We start from the raw sequence: 10,849 nt of genomic DNA on the forward strand, positions 1-10,849 counted from the left end.
GGTGTGTTGGGGGGGGGGTTGTGGACAGCATCTGCTCCCTGCTACTTAGATGTTGTCACCTTTCAAAGTGGGGAGGGAGCATGTGGAGTCAAAAGGCCACCCAGCCGTGTCCTATTTTTCAAGGAAAAACAGTTAAAGCCCAACTCAGTAAATAAACTGAGAGCCATTGAGTGGCATACTTCAAACCGGTGAGTTTTAGGGCGTGTAAATTATATCTCAATTAAGCTGTTTGGAAAAAAAAAAAAAGGAGAGAGAGCTCCACTAAACGTTATTATCTTTTGCCAGCCAGTCAGCTAGCATAGACTGGGGTGTGGGGTGTGTGTGTGTGTGTGTGTGTGTGTGTGTGTGTAAAAATGTGGCCAGTGGGTCCAGAGCATACCAGGATGTGGGAAACTCAAAAGGTTACTATTTAATATCATGTGCAAAACACGTATGCAGAGCCGAGGAGGTGAAAACAGTTCTCGAGGGACCAGGGTCTCCTGAGAAGTAAAAATAGATGAGAAAGACGAGGCTTTTGCTCTGCAGGTGTGACCGTGTCTTGCCAGAGGTGGCTCTGCAGCCCTGGTTCGTCTGTCCAGGCTGTGCACTCCTCGGGAGCCTCGTTCCTTCTGCCAGGATTTGGAGGTCTGCGGAGGCAGAGCGGCAGGGAATTATTTCCAAAAGAAATAATCACTGGAATAGTGAGATGGAGAGAGACAGAGAGAGAGAAAATTTGAATGAAGTTGGCTATATTTTCCCGAAAACATGAAAATGAACACTGCAAAGAATATACAGTGACAGTGATGCCTTGGGAAGACCCACCTGCCGGGTTGGATGGGGAAAATGAACCCCACGGGGGATGGCGATGGGGCTGGGTGGAAGGGAGTGGGGTTTGCATCCGGACCCTGTGCTGTGGTTTGTGGGCCTGACTCGCAGAGGTAAGGACGGTCCGGGCGAGAGGTGACTGCAGGCCGCCGCGACGTCACCCACACTCCACATTAGCCCCTCACCCTGGGAAGAGGGAGAGAAAGACAAACAAGCAAACCTCAAAATCACAAACAACTAGAGGAAGCAAAACGAGACAAAAAAAGTCTTATTCAGTCGAAAAGAAAAAAACCGATGAAAAGTTTTTCTGAGCAATCCGTGAGCCAGTGCCCCACGCGTGGCTCTGATGATTATCTCTTAATCACAGGTTTTTAAAAATATCAATAAAGCGCATCCATCGCACGAGGCTAGGACCCTGGTTACCGTGGGAGGGAATGGTGACTTCGGGGTGCCGATCACCCATCACTCGGGGAAATCCATCAGGCTGGATACTTCCCCTGGGCCTGCTGTTTTGCATGTATGTAATATTTTACGTGCATTTAAACCTAAAGCCAGTATGTGTGTCCCTGTTGCTACTTGCTTAGTAATTTCATACTCCAAGGGACCCAAGAGGCCTTGGACTCTTCTCTGGCCTCCTTCCCTCCCATCCTGAGCCGTCGTGACCTCAGGCCAGCTACTGGCGCCCACGGGGGCGTCATCCTGGATTCTCCTTGCTCTGAGCCCCTCGCCCAGTCTGCACACCTTGTTGACTCCACAGCCACGACACGTCCCAGGTCTCTCGGATTTGCTCCCCTTCCACCGAACTTTCCAAGCTAAAGCTACAGTTTGTCTGGACAACTGGCTTTCCTGCTTCTACACCTGTCTCTCTCTCTCTCTCTCTCTCTCTGGCCAATCTGCTCGTCAAAGTTACTCTTTTAAAAATGGAAATCAGGTGCCGACATGCAGGTAGAGTGAGACGCGGGTGGTGATTCCTCCTCCAGATGCCTTCTGGAGCCCCACTGGAGCCCCACAGGTAAAGCCCCAGCCACCCTGGTCTTCTTTCTGTTCCCCAAACTGTCTAAGCCCATTCCTTCCTCGGGGACTTGGCTTTGCTGCCCCCGTGGGTCTCATATCATCTTCTCACAAAGGCCCCCCGGGATCCCACCTATGACCAGGTGCCGCTCACCATCCCTTTACCTTCCTGGCACCTGCGACTCTTTGATACGTCACGTCATCCCTCTGCGTTGTTAGCTCACTGGTTTCTCCCTACCCGGGACACAGGCGTCAAGGACTGTGTCTGTCTTGTCAACATCTCTCCTTAGATGTATAGAAACACTTCAGAGGGCCCACGTCCAAAGCTCGGTTCCCGAACTTCCCCCTGCCCGGCACCCCACCCAGGGGGGCTGGGGGAAGAGGTACGTGACTGGCAGCTATGCAGGGATTGCTACATGGGTGAGAGGACTTGAGAGGGGATGAGCATGGGAAGGAGATTTGAAGGCTAATTGCAGGGAACCTGGAAGGCTTCACGGAGGAGGTGACATTCGAGTTGAAGTAAGAAGGTTGAGGCTTATGGGGAAAGGGGGGAAGGGGTGCTGGGGACAACCTGCTTTGTCATAGTCTTCCCTCCTCTGCTCAGGGTGACCCCGTACCTTCGGTAGCTCAGGCCAAAACTGCTGCAGTCACCCCTGGTGCCCTCTTTCTCCCTCACGTTCCACATTAAAGCCACCAGCATCTTCTGGTGGCCGTGCCTGTAGATTGAAGTGACTCATCCTTTCTCTGCCATGGCCCAGCCTGAGCCCCCCACATGGCCCCGTGCCCTCTTCCATTTAGTCTCCAGAGCGGGATATTTTGAAAATAATTGTAACCATTTATAGATTATTAATTAATCAATAACTGATTGAATGAACCAGTGATGATGGTCATCATTCAATAGCACGTGCTAAGGATTTAAGTCCTTGTTGAGTGAATAATAATTAACAGAAATTTACTAAAGTCATTAAATGGAAAAAGATAGAGTTTCTGTTGGGGGTCTGGAACCACTCTACCCTGACCTTCAGACGTGAACAGACAAGACCTCTGCCCACCTGGAACCTGGGGTCTGCTTGGGAAAAGCCACCCATCCAACGATCACAGAGACATCTCATCACAAACGTGGTGGGAAGGAAACACAGAGAACACTCAGAGTGTCTAGCTCCATTAGAGAGAATGGGGAAGGCTTCCCGGAGGAGGTGACATTTGACCTGAAATAAGGTGGAGGTGAACAGGGAGCGAGGGGAGACAGGGGTGCTGCGGGGGGGGTGGGGTGGGGAACATTTGCAACAGAAAAAACTTTCAGTGCAAAGGCCTTGAGACCCCGAGTGTGAATTAATCATTTACATCTTACGGTTTCCAAGATCCCAGAGAGCCTCAGGATTTGGTTTCTGATATTTCCTATTAAGTTCACAGTCTGCTGCCGATAGAAGCTGGATGATAATTTTGATTCTTCTTCTAATGGAGATGGGAAACACCTCCAAAGTCAGGATTCTCATGAAATCTTGGAGACCTTAAGAGTTTATGTAGTTTGTGGTTGGATTTTTACATCATCCTTGTTTGTTTTCTTCTCTTTCCAACCCTTTGACATTGGCTGGTCACTTAAAATTTAGAACTCGCCCTGGGTTGTGGACGATTTCCTGGAAGACAGCTGGTTGAGTGTCCCCCTGTGTGTCTCTGAAATAAACATCCTCTTTGGAGAAAGGCTTTCTTTAGGGCCTTCCTGCTCAGCATCTTTTTTGCAATGTACATTCCTGCTTTGTACGACTTCTGAGAAGAAATCTTGGAAAACGATCACTAAAATAACAGCCAAAGGTTATTGTGCACTTCACCGCGCTACCAGCCCTGGGAGCTAGGTGCTGGTGTTATCCTCTGTTCCCAACTGAGGACCTGAGGACCTGAGGACCTGAGGCTCGGGATGTTAGGTTAGGTGTCCCACATCAGTCCATAACTAACAAACCCAGAGCCAGGTTTTATATCCAGGACAGGTTGACTCAAGAGCCCGTGCTCTTCATCAGCAGGCCTCCAAGCCTCCCTGACCCAAAATTTGAAAGTCTCCTCCTAACCTCAATTTCCCCACGACCCTGAACACAAAGTTCTGATTCTTACAATCCATGTGTTGCCAGTCGTGATGGTATTTTCTCTCGCAAAGGCAACCAACTCTGGCTGATTTTTGTTAAAAAACATGCAACGGGCTGATGTTGAGCACGGCTGGGGGATCGGGAACTCTGCATGGAAGAGAGAAGCAGAGAGGGAGGGAAGGAGGAAGAACTCGAGCAGTCCCATGTGTCTAGGGAGCAAGACTTCTTCAAGGACTTTCTTCTGGAATGGGGGAGCTGTGGCGTGTTTTTTGCCCCACACCGCTCTGGGGAAGATTCCCCATCCCCGCATCTAGAGTTTGATGATAACCTTGACCATGGACTCGTCCCTCAGCCAGGGGAGGGCAGGTGCCTTGACCGACGGTCCCACCAGAGTGGCTTACAATGAAGCAGCTCATCCCCTAGAGGAAAACCAGGGTGCTGCCACCCAAGCAATGGGAGATGGCTGTCAAGCTCTCCAAAAACAGTTGACACTTACTCTACCTCCTTCTTGTTCAATCTCCTGGAGGAAGGTCGGACGTGAGAACTCCGTTCAGTTTTGATCAGGCTCTTTGCTCCCACTGTCAATGGCTCATCCTTACTTGACGGGTACCTAGCGAAGTGCCAGGCATGTAGTGGGTGCTTAGCACGTCAATGTGGGATGAATAAGTGAATGGAAGAGAGAAAACACGTCCCCAGTGCTGAATTATTGCTCTCGCTTATTAACCGGACATTATACCTCATTCAAAGAAGCCTCCCTGTGTTGGGCTTTTTGGGAAGGTCCAAAAGATGGCCCCTTCCCTGCCAGAGTTCTCAACCAATTGAGAAATAAGGCAAAAGGATAAGCAAGTTGTCTTAGTTCGTTGGGGCTGCTCTAACAAAAACCCTGTAGACTAAGTGGCTTATAACCACAGAAATTTCCTTCACTAGGTTCTGGAGACTGGTAGTGGGAGATCGGGTGCCAGTACTGTTAGGAGAGGGCTGCTGACTTCTCAGAGTGTCCTCACTCACCTGGTGGGTGCATGGGGGGTGGCAGGGGAGCTCTTTGGGTCCCTTTCATAAGGACCTTAATTCCATCTTTGTGACTTCATTACTTCCCAAAGGCCCCACCTCCTAATACATCAGAATGGGGCTAGGCTTCAACATATGAATTTGGGGGGGGGGAGGATATAGTCAATAGCTCAGATGGGAACTCAGATGTCACTTTTATTGTTACCAGGTCCAGCCATACAGAGGCCAGGGGCTTCCCAACACTGATCCCAGGATTAATGGACCCTATAGTCCCAGCGCCGGAGAACGTGAGCTTCAAGGACAACTCTGTCCTCCATAAGGAGCAGAGGACAGCTCTGTTCTTCCCAAATCCTCCTCCTCCCCTGGAGTGGAAAGGATAAAGGGCAGAGAATGGCGAGGAGTTTCAGGAGCTGAGCTCTCCCCACGCAGAGACCTAACATCAGGACACCTGGTTTTGAAAAAGAGAAAATTTTGTCAAAAGACTATGAAAGTTTGGGGTACCTGGGTGGGTCCGTCGATTAAGCGGCTGCCTTCGGCTCAGGTCATGATCTCAGGGTCCCGGGATCGAGCCCCACATCAGGCTTTCTGCTCAGCGGGGAGTCTGCTTCTCTCTCTCTCCCTTTGCTGGCTGCTGCCCCTGCTGTGTTCTCTGTCTCTGTCAGAATAAATGAATTGAATCTTAAAAAAAAATAAAGACTCTGAATGTTATCTTAAAATAGAAATGTTAAAAGTCCTCAAAGGGTCATAATTACTATTATCATCGACCTGGTGATAGTCAAAAGCCAGTTGCCTGATGCTGGGACCAAACTGACCACCAGGCCAGAGGAACAGTGACTCCACCATGGAGTCCAATACTGCTGAGGTTGAACTTCTCTGCTCTGCACCTTAGTAGCTGTGGAAACTGAGGCTTGTTCATGCTTCTGGACCTTGTTTCTGCAACTATAGAATAAGTATGATAACAGATTCCATTCCATAGGTTTCTTGGTGAAGAGCTCTTCAGATAATGCATTTCAAATGTACAGATCAGTACCTGGCACATAGCAGGCTCTTAATAAATGTTCCTTAACGTCCTTATTATGATTTTTTTGTCGTTGGTGGTGATGGTTAGGGTCCTTGTGCTGCAGTGAAGCAGAGATCTATCTCTTGCCCCGGTTGTCTGTTTGCTCACGGGTGGGAGAAAGAGCCCTGGGAGAGAAGACTGGAGACCCAAGTTCAAATCCAGGTTCAGGTACTTTCTAGCTGCATAATTGATAAAAATCACTAACCTTTGAACCTCAGTTTCCCTCTCAGTTATGGGTGATAAAGAATGATAGAAAAGCTTAATTTGAGGGACACCTGGGTGGCTCAGAGGTTGAGCATCTGCCTTTGGCCCAGGGCGTGATCCCAGGGTCCTGGGATCGAGTCCTGCATCGGGCTCCCTGCATGGAGCCTGCTTCTCCCTCTGCCTGAGTCTCTACCTCTCTGTGTCTCTCATGAATAAATAAGTAAAATCTAAAAAAAAAAAAGAAAAAAAAAAGCTTAATTTGAACTTGGAATGTGAATTTTTCTTTTCCTTCTTCTTGAAACATTCCTTCCTTCTTCCCTTCGTCTATTAACAAGTCCAGCCAGGGATCTCGGTTCATGTGCTGCCCCTGCAGGGAGGCACCCCCGACCCCACTGCACGTATCTATTTGCTTCACAAATTTTAATGGGCAACGTCCCTGTCTGCCAGACACATCTCTAGAGTTAGAGTGATGAGTCAGCAAAACATGGTCTCGGGCTTTCAGGAATGGGGGAAAAGTCATGGGACTCTCTTCTCTGTATTGTGTTTGCCCAGGACACCTGCTCTTCCCATTCGGGTCTGCTCTTGGTTGTAGACATAATCCACACAATCCACACCTAGGCGCGCGCACACACACACACACACACACACACACACTCACACTTTCTCCCTAGACTGTGGGCCTTGTAAATCTACCTGTTGGATTCTAGCTGATAATACATTGAATTTCTCCAACACAATCCTCCTGGCCTCAGGCTTCCTCTTCACCCCAGTGTGAGATTATGCAGAGGCATTCTCAAGTCCCTTTCTCGGAGCTCTGTCCGGACGATGGTGGTGTCAGAGGAGCGTCACGGGTCTGCACCTACTATGGGGCGGTAATGACAGAGGGGACTTGCCACGGGTAGATTTGTGCAGAAAATGAAACAAGACCAGCCACAAGTGACTAGGCTGTGTCCTCTCTCACTGTCTCTGTCTGGAACACCCTTGGAAAGCTTCATGGTGAAGGAGCCTGCGGCACCGAGCGTGAACAATGTGTGTCTGGACACCGCCAAACTGCCACTTAGTGCCACCTACTGCCACTTGGTTAGTGAGAACTTGGGCAAGCAACTAATTCTTGTCAGGTCTTCATTTTGCCTCATCTGTGAAATGGGGATGATGGGGCTTATTTCCTATGATTGTCATGAACGTTGATGGAGATGATGTACGAGAAGCGTTTAGTGTCATGCTTGGAGGCATAATTGCTCAATAAACATTAGCTGTGATTCCTCTTAGGGTGTATTGTCATCGTCCTTACAGAGGAAAAAGACCAACATGGTTCGATAAAAATACGTGACTAGTAAAATATATGGCCTGAAACGTTCCTTCTGCCCACCCCCCTCCATGGCTACTCCTGCTCATTCTGGCTGGAATATCTCCTGAGAGAAGCCTGCTCTTTAATAAAACAGTTCTTCTCCCCCTTGGCTGCATGGTGGGAGCAGCTGGGCAGCTCTTACAGTTACTGATGTCTTGTCCTCAGGGGTTCTGGTCGTGGGGATTCAAAAACCCTCCCCAGGAAACGCCAGTGTTCAGCCAACGTTGAGAATCACTGCTTTTTTGAGGTGGTGTAGCTCGGTGGCTCCACGTACAGACCCTACAGCCAGGCTGCTGGGGTTTGGATCCTGGTGACTTTGGGCAAGTTGTCAAAACTTAGGGCCTCGGTTTTCTCATCTATAATATGGGTATGATGATAATAACAAAACCTACCTCGCAGTGTTATAAAGATTAAATGAATTAGTATGTGATACCCTGAGTCCAGTGCCCCACAGACTCGTAGTGAGACCTTTAGTTAAAATTCCTTTCTAAGCTTTTAAAAAAGATATTTTGGGGCAGCCCGGGTGGCTCAGTGGTTTAGCACCGCCTTCAGCCCAGTGCCTGATCCTGGGGTCCTGGGATCGAGTCCTACGTCAGGCTTCCTGCACGGAGCCTGCTTCTCCCTCTGCCTATGTCTCTGCCTCTCTCTCTCTCTCTCTCTGCCTCTCATGAATAAATAAATAAAATCTTAAAAAAAATAAAAAAGATATTTTTATTTTGGTAAAATAATATAAAAGTTACTGTTTAAACCAGTATGAAGTGTACCATTCAGTGGCATTCAGTACATTTCCAATGGTGTCCATTGGGACTATCAATTGTTTCCAAAACTTTATCATCCCGAATACCTGTATCCTTTAGATAACTCCTCATTCTTTCATCCTCTGAGCCTCTGGTAACCTCTCTTATACTGTCTCTGTGAATTTGCCCATTCTAGGTACTTCCTATAAGTGGAATCATACAGTATTTGTCCTTTCATATCTGGCCTATTTCACTTAGCATAATGTTTTCAAGGTTCATCCACGTCGTATGAATCAGATTTCATTCCCCCCCCTTTTATGCCTGAATAATATTCCATTGTACGAATATTCATCTGTTGATGGACATTTGGTTTGCTTCTACCTTTGGGCTTTTGAGAATAGTGCTGCTACGGGCATTTGTGTACCAGCATCTGTTTAAGTCCCTCTTTTCAATTCCTTGAGTCTATACCTAGGGAGGAATTGCCAAATCATATGTTAATTTTATGTCCAATTTTTTACTCTTTCCCACGCTGGCTGCACCATCTTACATTTGTACCAGCAATGCACAGACCTTTCAATTTCTCAACATCTTCACCAACACTTGTTATTTCCTTTTCTTTCTTTCTTTTCTTCTTCTTCTTCTTCCTTTTTTTTTTTTTTAATAATAGCCATCCTAATGGGTGTGAAGTGGTATTCCATTGTGGTTTAGCTATAATTCCTTTTGATCTCATCCAAAGTAGATTATCCACTGCCTATCATTCTCTCTCCCACAGAACACCGATCTTTATTTTCATGCTGTTATCACAGCGTGTCCTTCTGTTTGTTGAATGTTTGCCTTGCTGAGTGGCCCAGGATTTGGCAAACTGTGGCTCGAGGCTGTAGGTCAAATCTGGCAGCTGGCTGTTTTTGTATAGCCCACAAGCTAAAAATGAGTTTTACGTTTTTAACCGGTTTAAAAAATTTAAAAAAAGAATACTATTCCGCGACATGTAAAAACTCTCTGAAATTCAAGTTGCACCGTGCATGAATACTTCCGTTGGCGCACAGCCATGCCCTTGTGTTTACATATTGTCTGTGGCTGCTTTTGCACCATAAAGGCAAAGTTAAGAAGTTACATCAGGGACTATATAGCTGGTAAAGCTGAAAATATTCACTATCTGGCCCGTTCCTATGTGAAGAAAAGATTTGCCAAATCCCACACCAGATCCTGAGCTTAGGAACACTCATCCTGTTGTCTCTACAACACTGGCCCTGGGATGTGTTGGTCCATTCTCCCACATTAACTCCAGACACAAAACCAAATTTGAGATGGCTCAGAGAACTGACTGGAAAAGCCAGAACAAGAAATCTTCTAGAAAACATGGAGGACTGTCTTCGTAAACTCAGGTTAGACAAAGATTTCTCAGGGCACAAAAAGTATCGATCATAAGATAAGTAAATTGGGTCGCACTAACATTTTAAAGTTCTGCTCATCTGGAGATACTATTAAGAAAATGGACAAACCACAGATTGGGAAAAACTTTTGCCATCCATTGATGTGATGAAGGGGTTGTATGTAGAATATACGAAGAACCCCTCAAATAATAAAAAAAAAAACACAAACACACAGATTTAAGAAAAACATAGGCAAAAGATTCAGTTCACACAAGATGTAGGGATGGCCCATGAGGACATGAAAAGGTGTTTGACATCACTAGTCAACAGGGAAACGCAATGTAAAACCACAAAAAACAATTTCACACACATTGGAATAGACAAAAAGAAAAAGAAAAAAGGCTGCCAATGTTGTTGTGGGCGAGGGGTAGGGGAGGACAACTCAAGCCTTTACCTTGGTTCTGTTATGTTAAGTCCCAAAGGGGAGAATTTTACCCCAGGTATTCCCTGGGAGAAATGAAAACAAATGTCCATACAAAGACTTACACATGAACGTATACAGCACCTTTATTCATAACAGCCACGCACTGGAAACAACCCAAATGCCATTAACAACAAAACCAGATTTTTTTTTTTTTTTTTTTTTTGGTAATGAGGTAAATCCATACGATGGAATACCATTCAGGAATAAAACGAAATGAACTACTGATGGACCCAACGTGGGTGAATCTCAGAATTATGCAGAGTGGAAGACAGCAGGCCCAAAGGAGTACACGCTGTATGGGGCCGTGGAGATGAAGTTCTAGGAAAAAAATGAATCGAATCTATAACGACAGGATCAGTAGTTGCCTCAGGGGCTGGTGGTGGTGCCTGGGATTGCCTAGGATCAGGGCAGGGGGAGCTTTCTGGGATAATGGAAATATTCCGTGATTTGTTTTGGGTGGATGGTAATTGCCGGGGTGCATCTAATTGCCAGAACTCGGAACTCAACACTTAAGATCGTTGTACTGAATGTGGGTTATGCTGCCCATTTAAACAGTGAGACTGGGGGCAGCCCAGGTGGCTCAGTGGTTTAGCGCCGCCTTCAGCCCAGGGTGTGATCCTGGAGACCCAGGATCGAGTCCCGCGTCGGGGTCTCTGCATGGAGCCTGCTTCTCCCTCTGCCTGTGTCTCTGCCTCTCTCTCTGTCTATTACGAATAAATAAAAATCTTTAAAAATAAAAAAT

At 47.0% G+C, this 10,849-nt stretch overlaps 1 long non-coding RNA gene across 1 annotated transcript; it reads right to left on the minus strand.

Annotated features, from left to right (window-relative positions):
• Positions 1-394: 394 nt before the first annotated feature.
• LOC144298860 (uncharacterized) lies at positions 395-4,934 on the minus strand. Its single transcript, XR_013365731.1, has 4 exons — positions 4,390-4,934; positions 3,922-4,040; positions 802-990; positions 395-672 (listed from the first exon to the last, which is right to left on the minus strand). It is a non-coding gene; the product is annotated as an uncharacterized LOC144298860 (long non-coding RNA).
• Between the last annotated feature and the right edge of the window lie 5,915 nt (positions 4,935-10,849).

The sequence above is a fragment of the Canis aureus genome, chromosome 26 (genome assembly GCF_053574225.1).
Source record: "Canis aureus isolate CA01 chromosome 26, VMU_Caureus_v.1.0, whole genome shotgun sequence".
Lineage (NCBI taxonomy): Eukaryota > Metazoa > Chordata > Mammalia > Carnivora > Canidae > Canis > Canis aureus.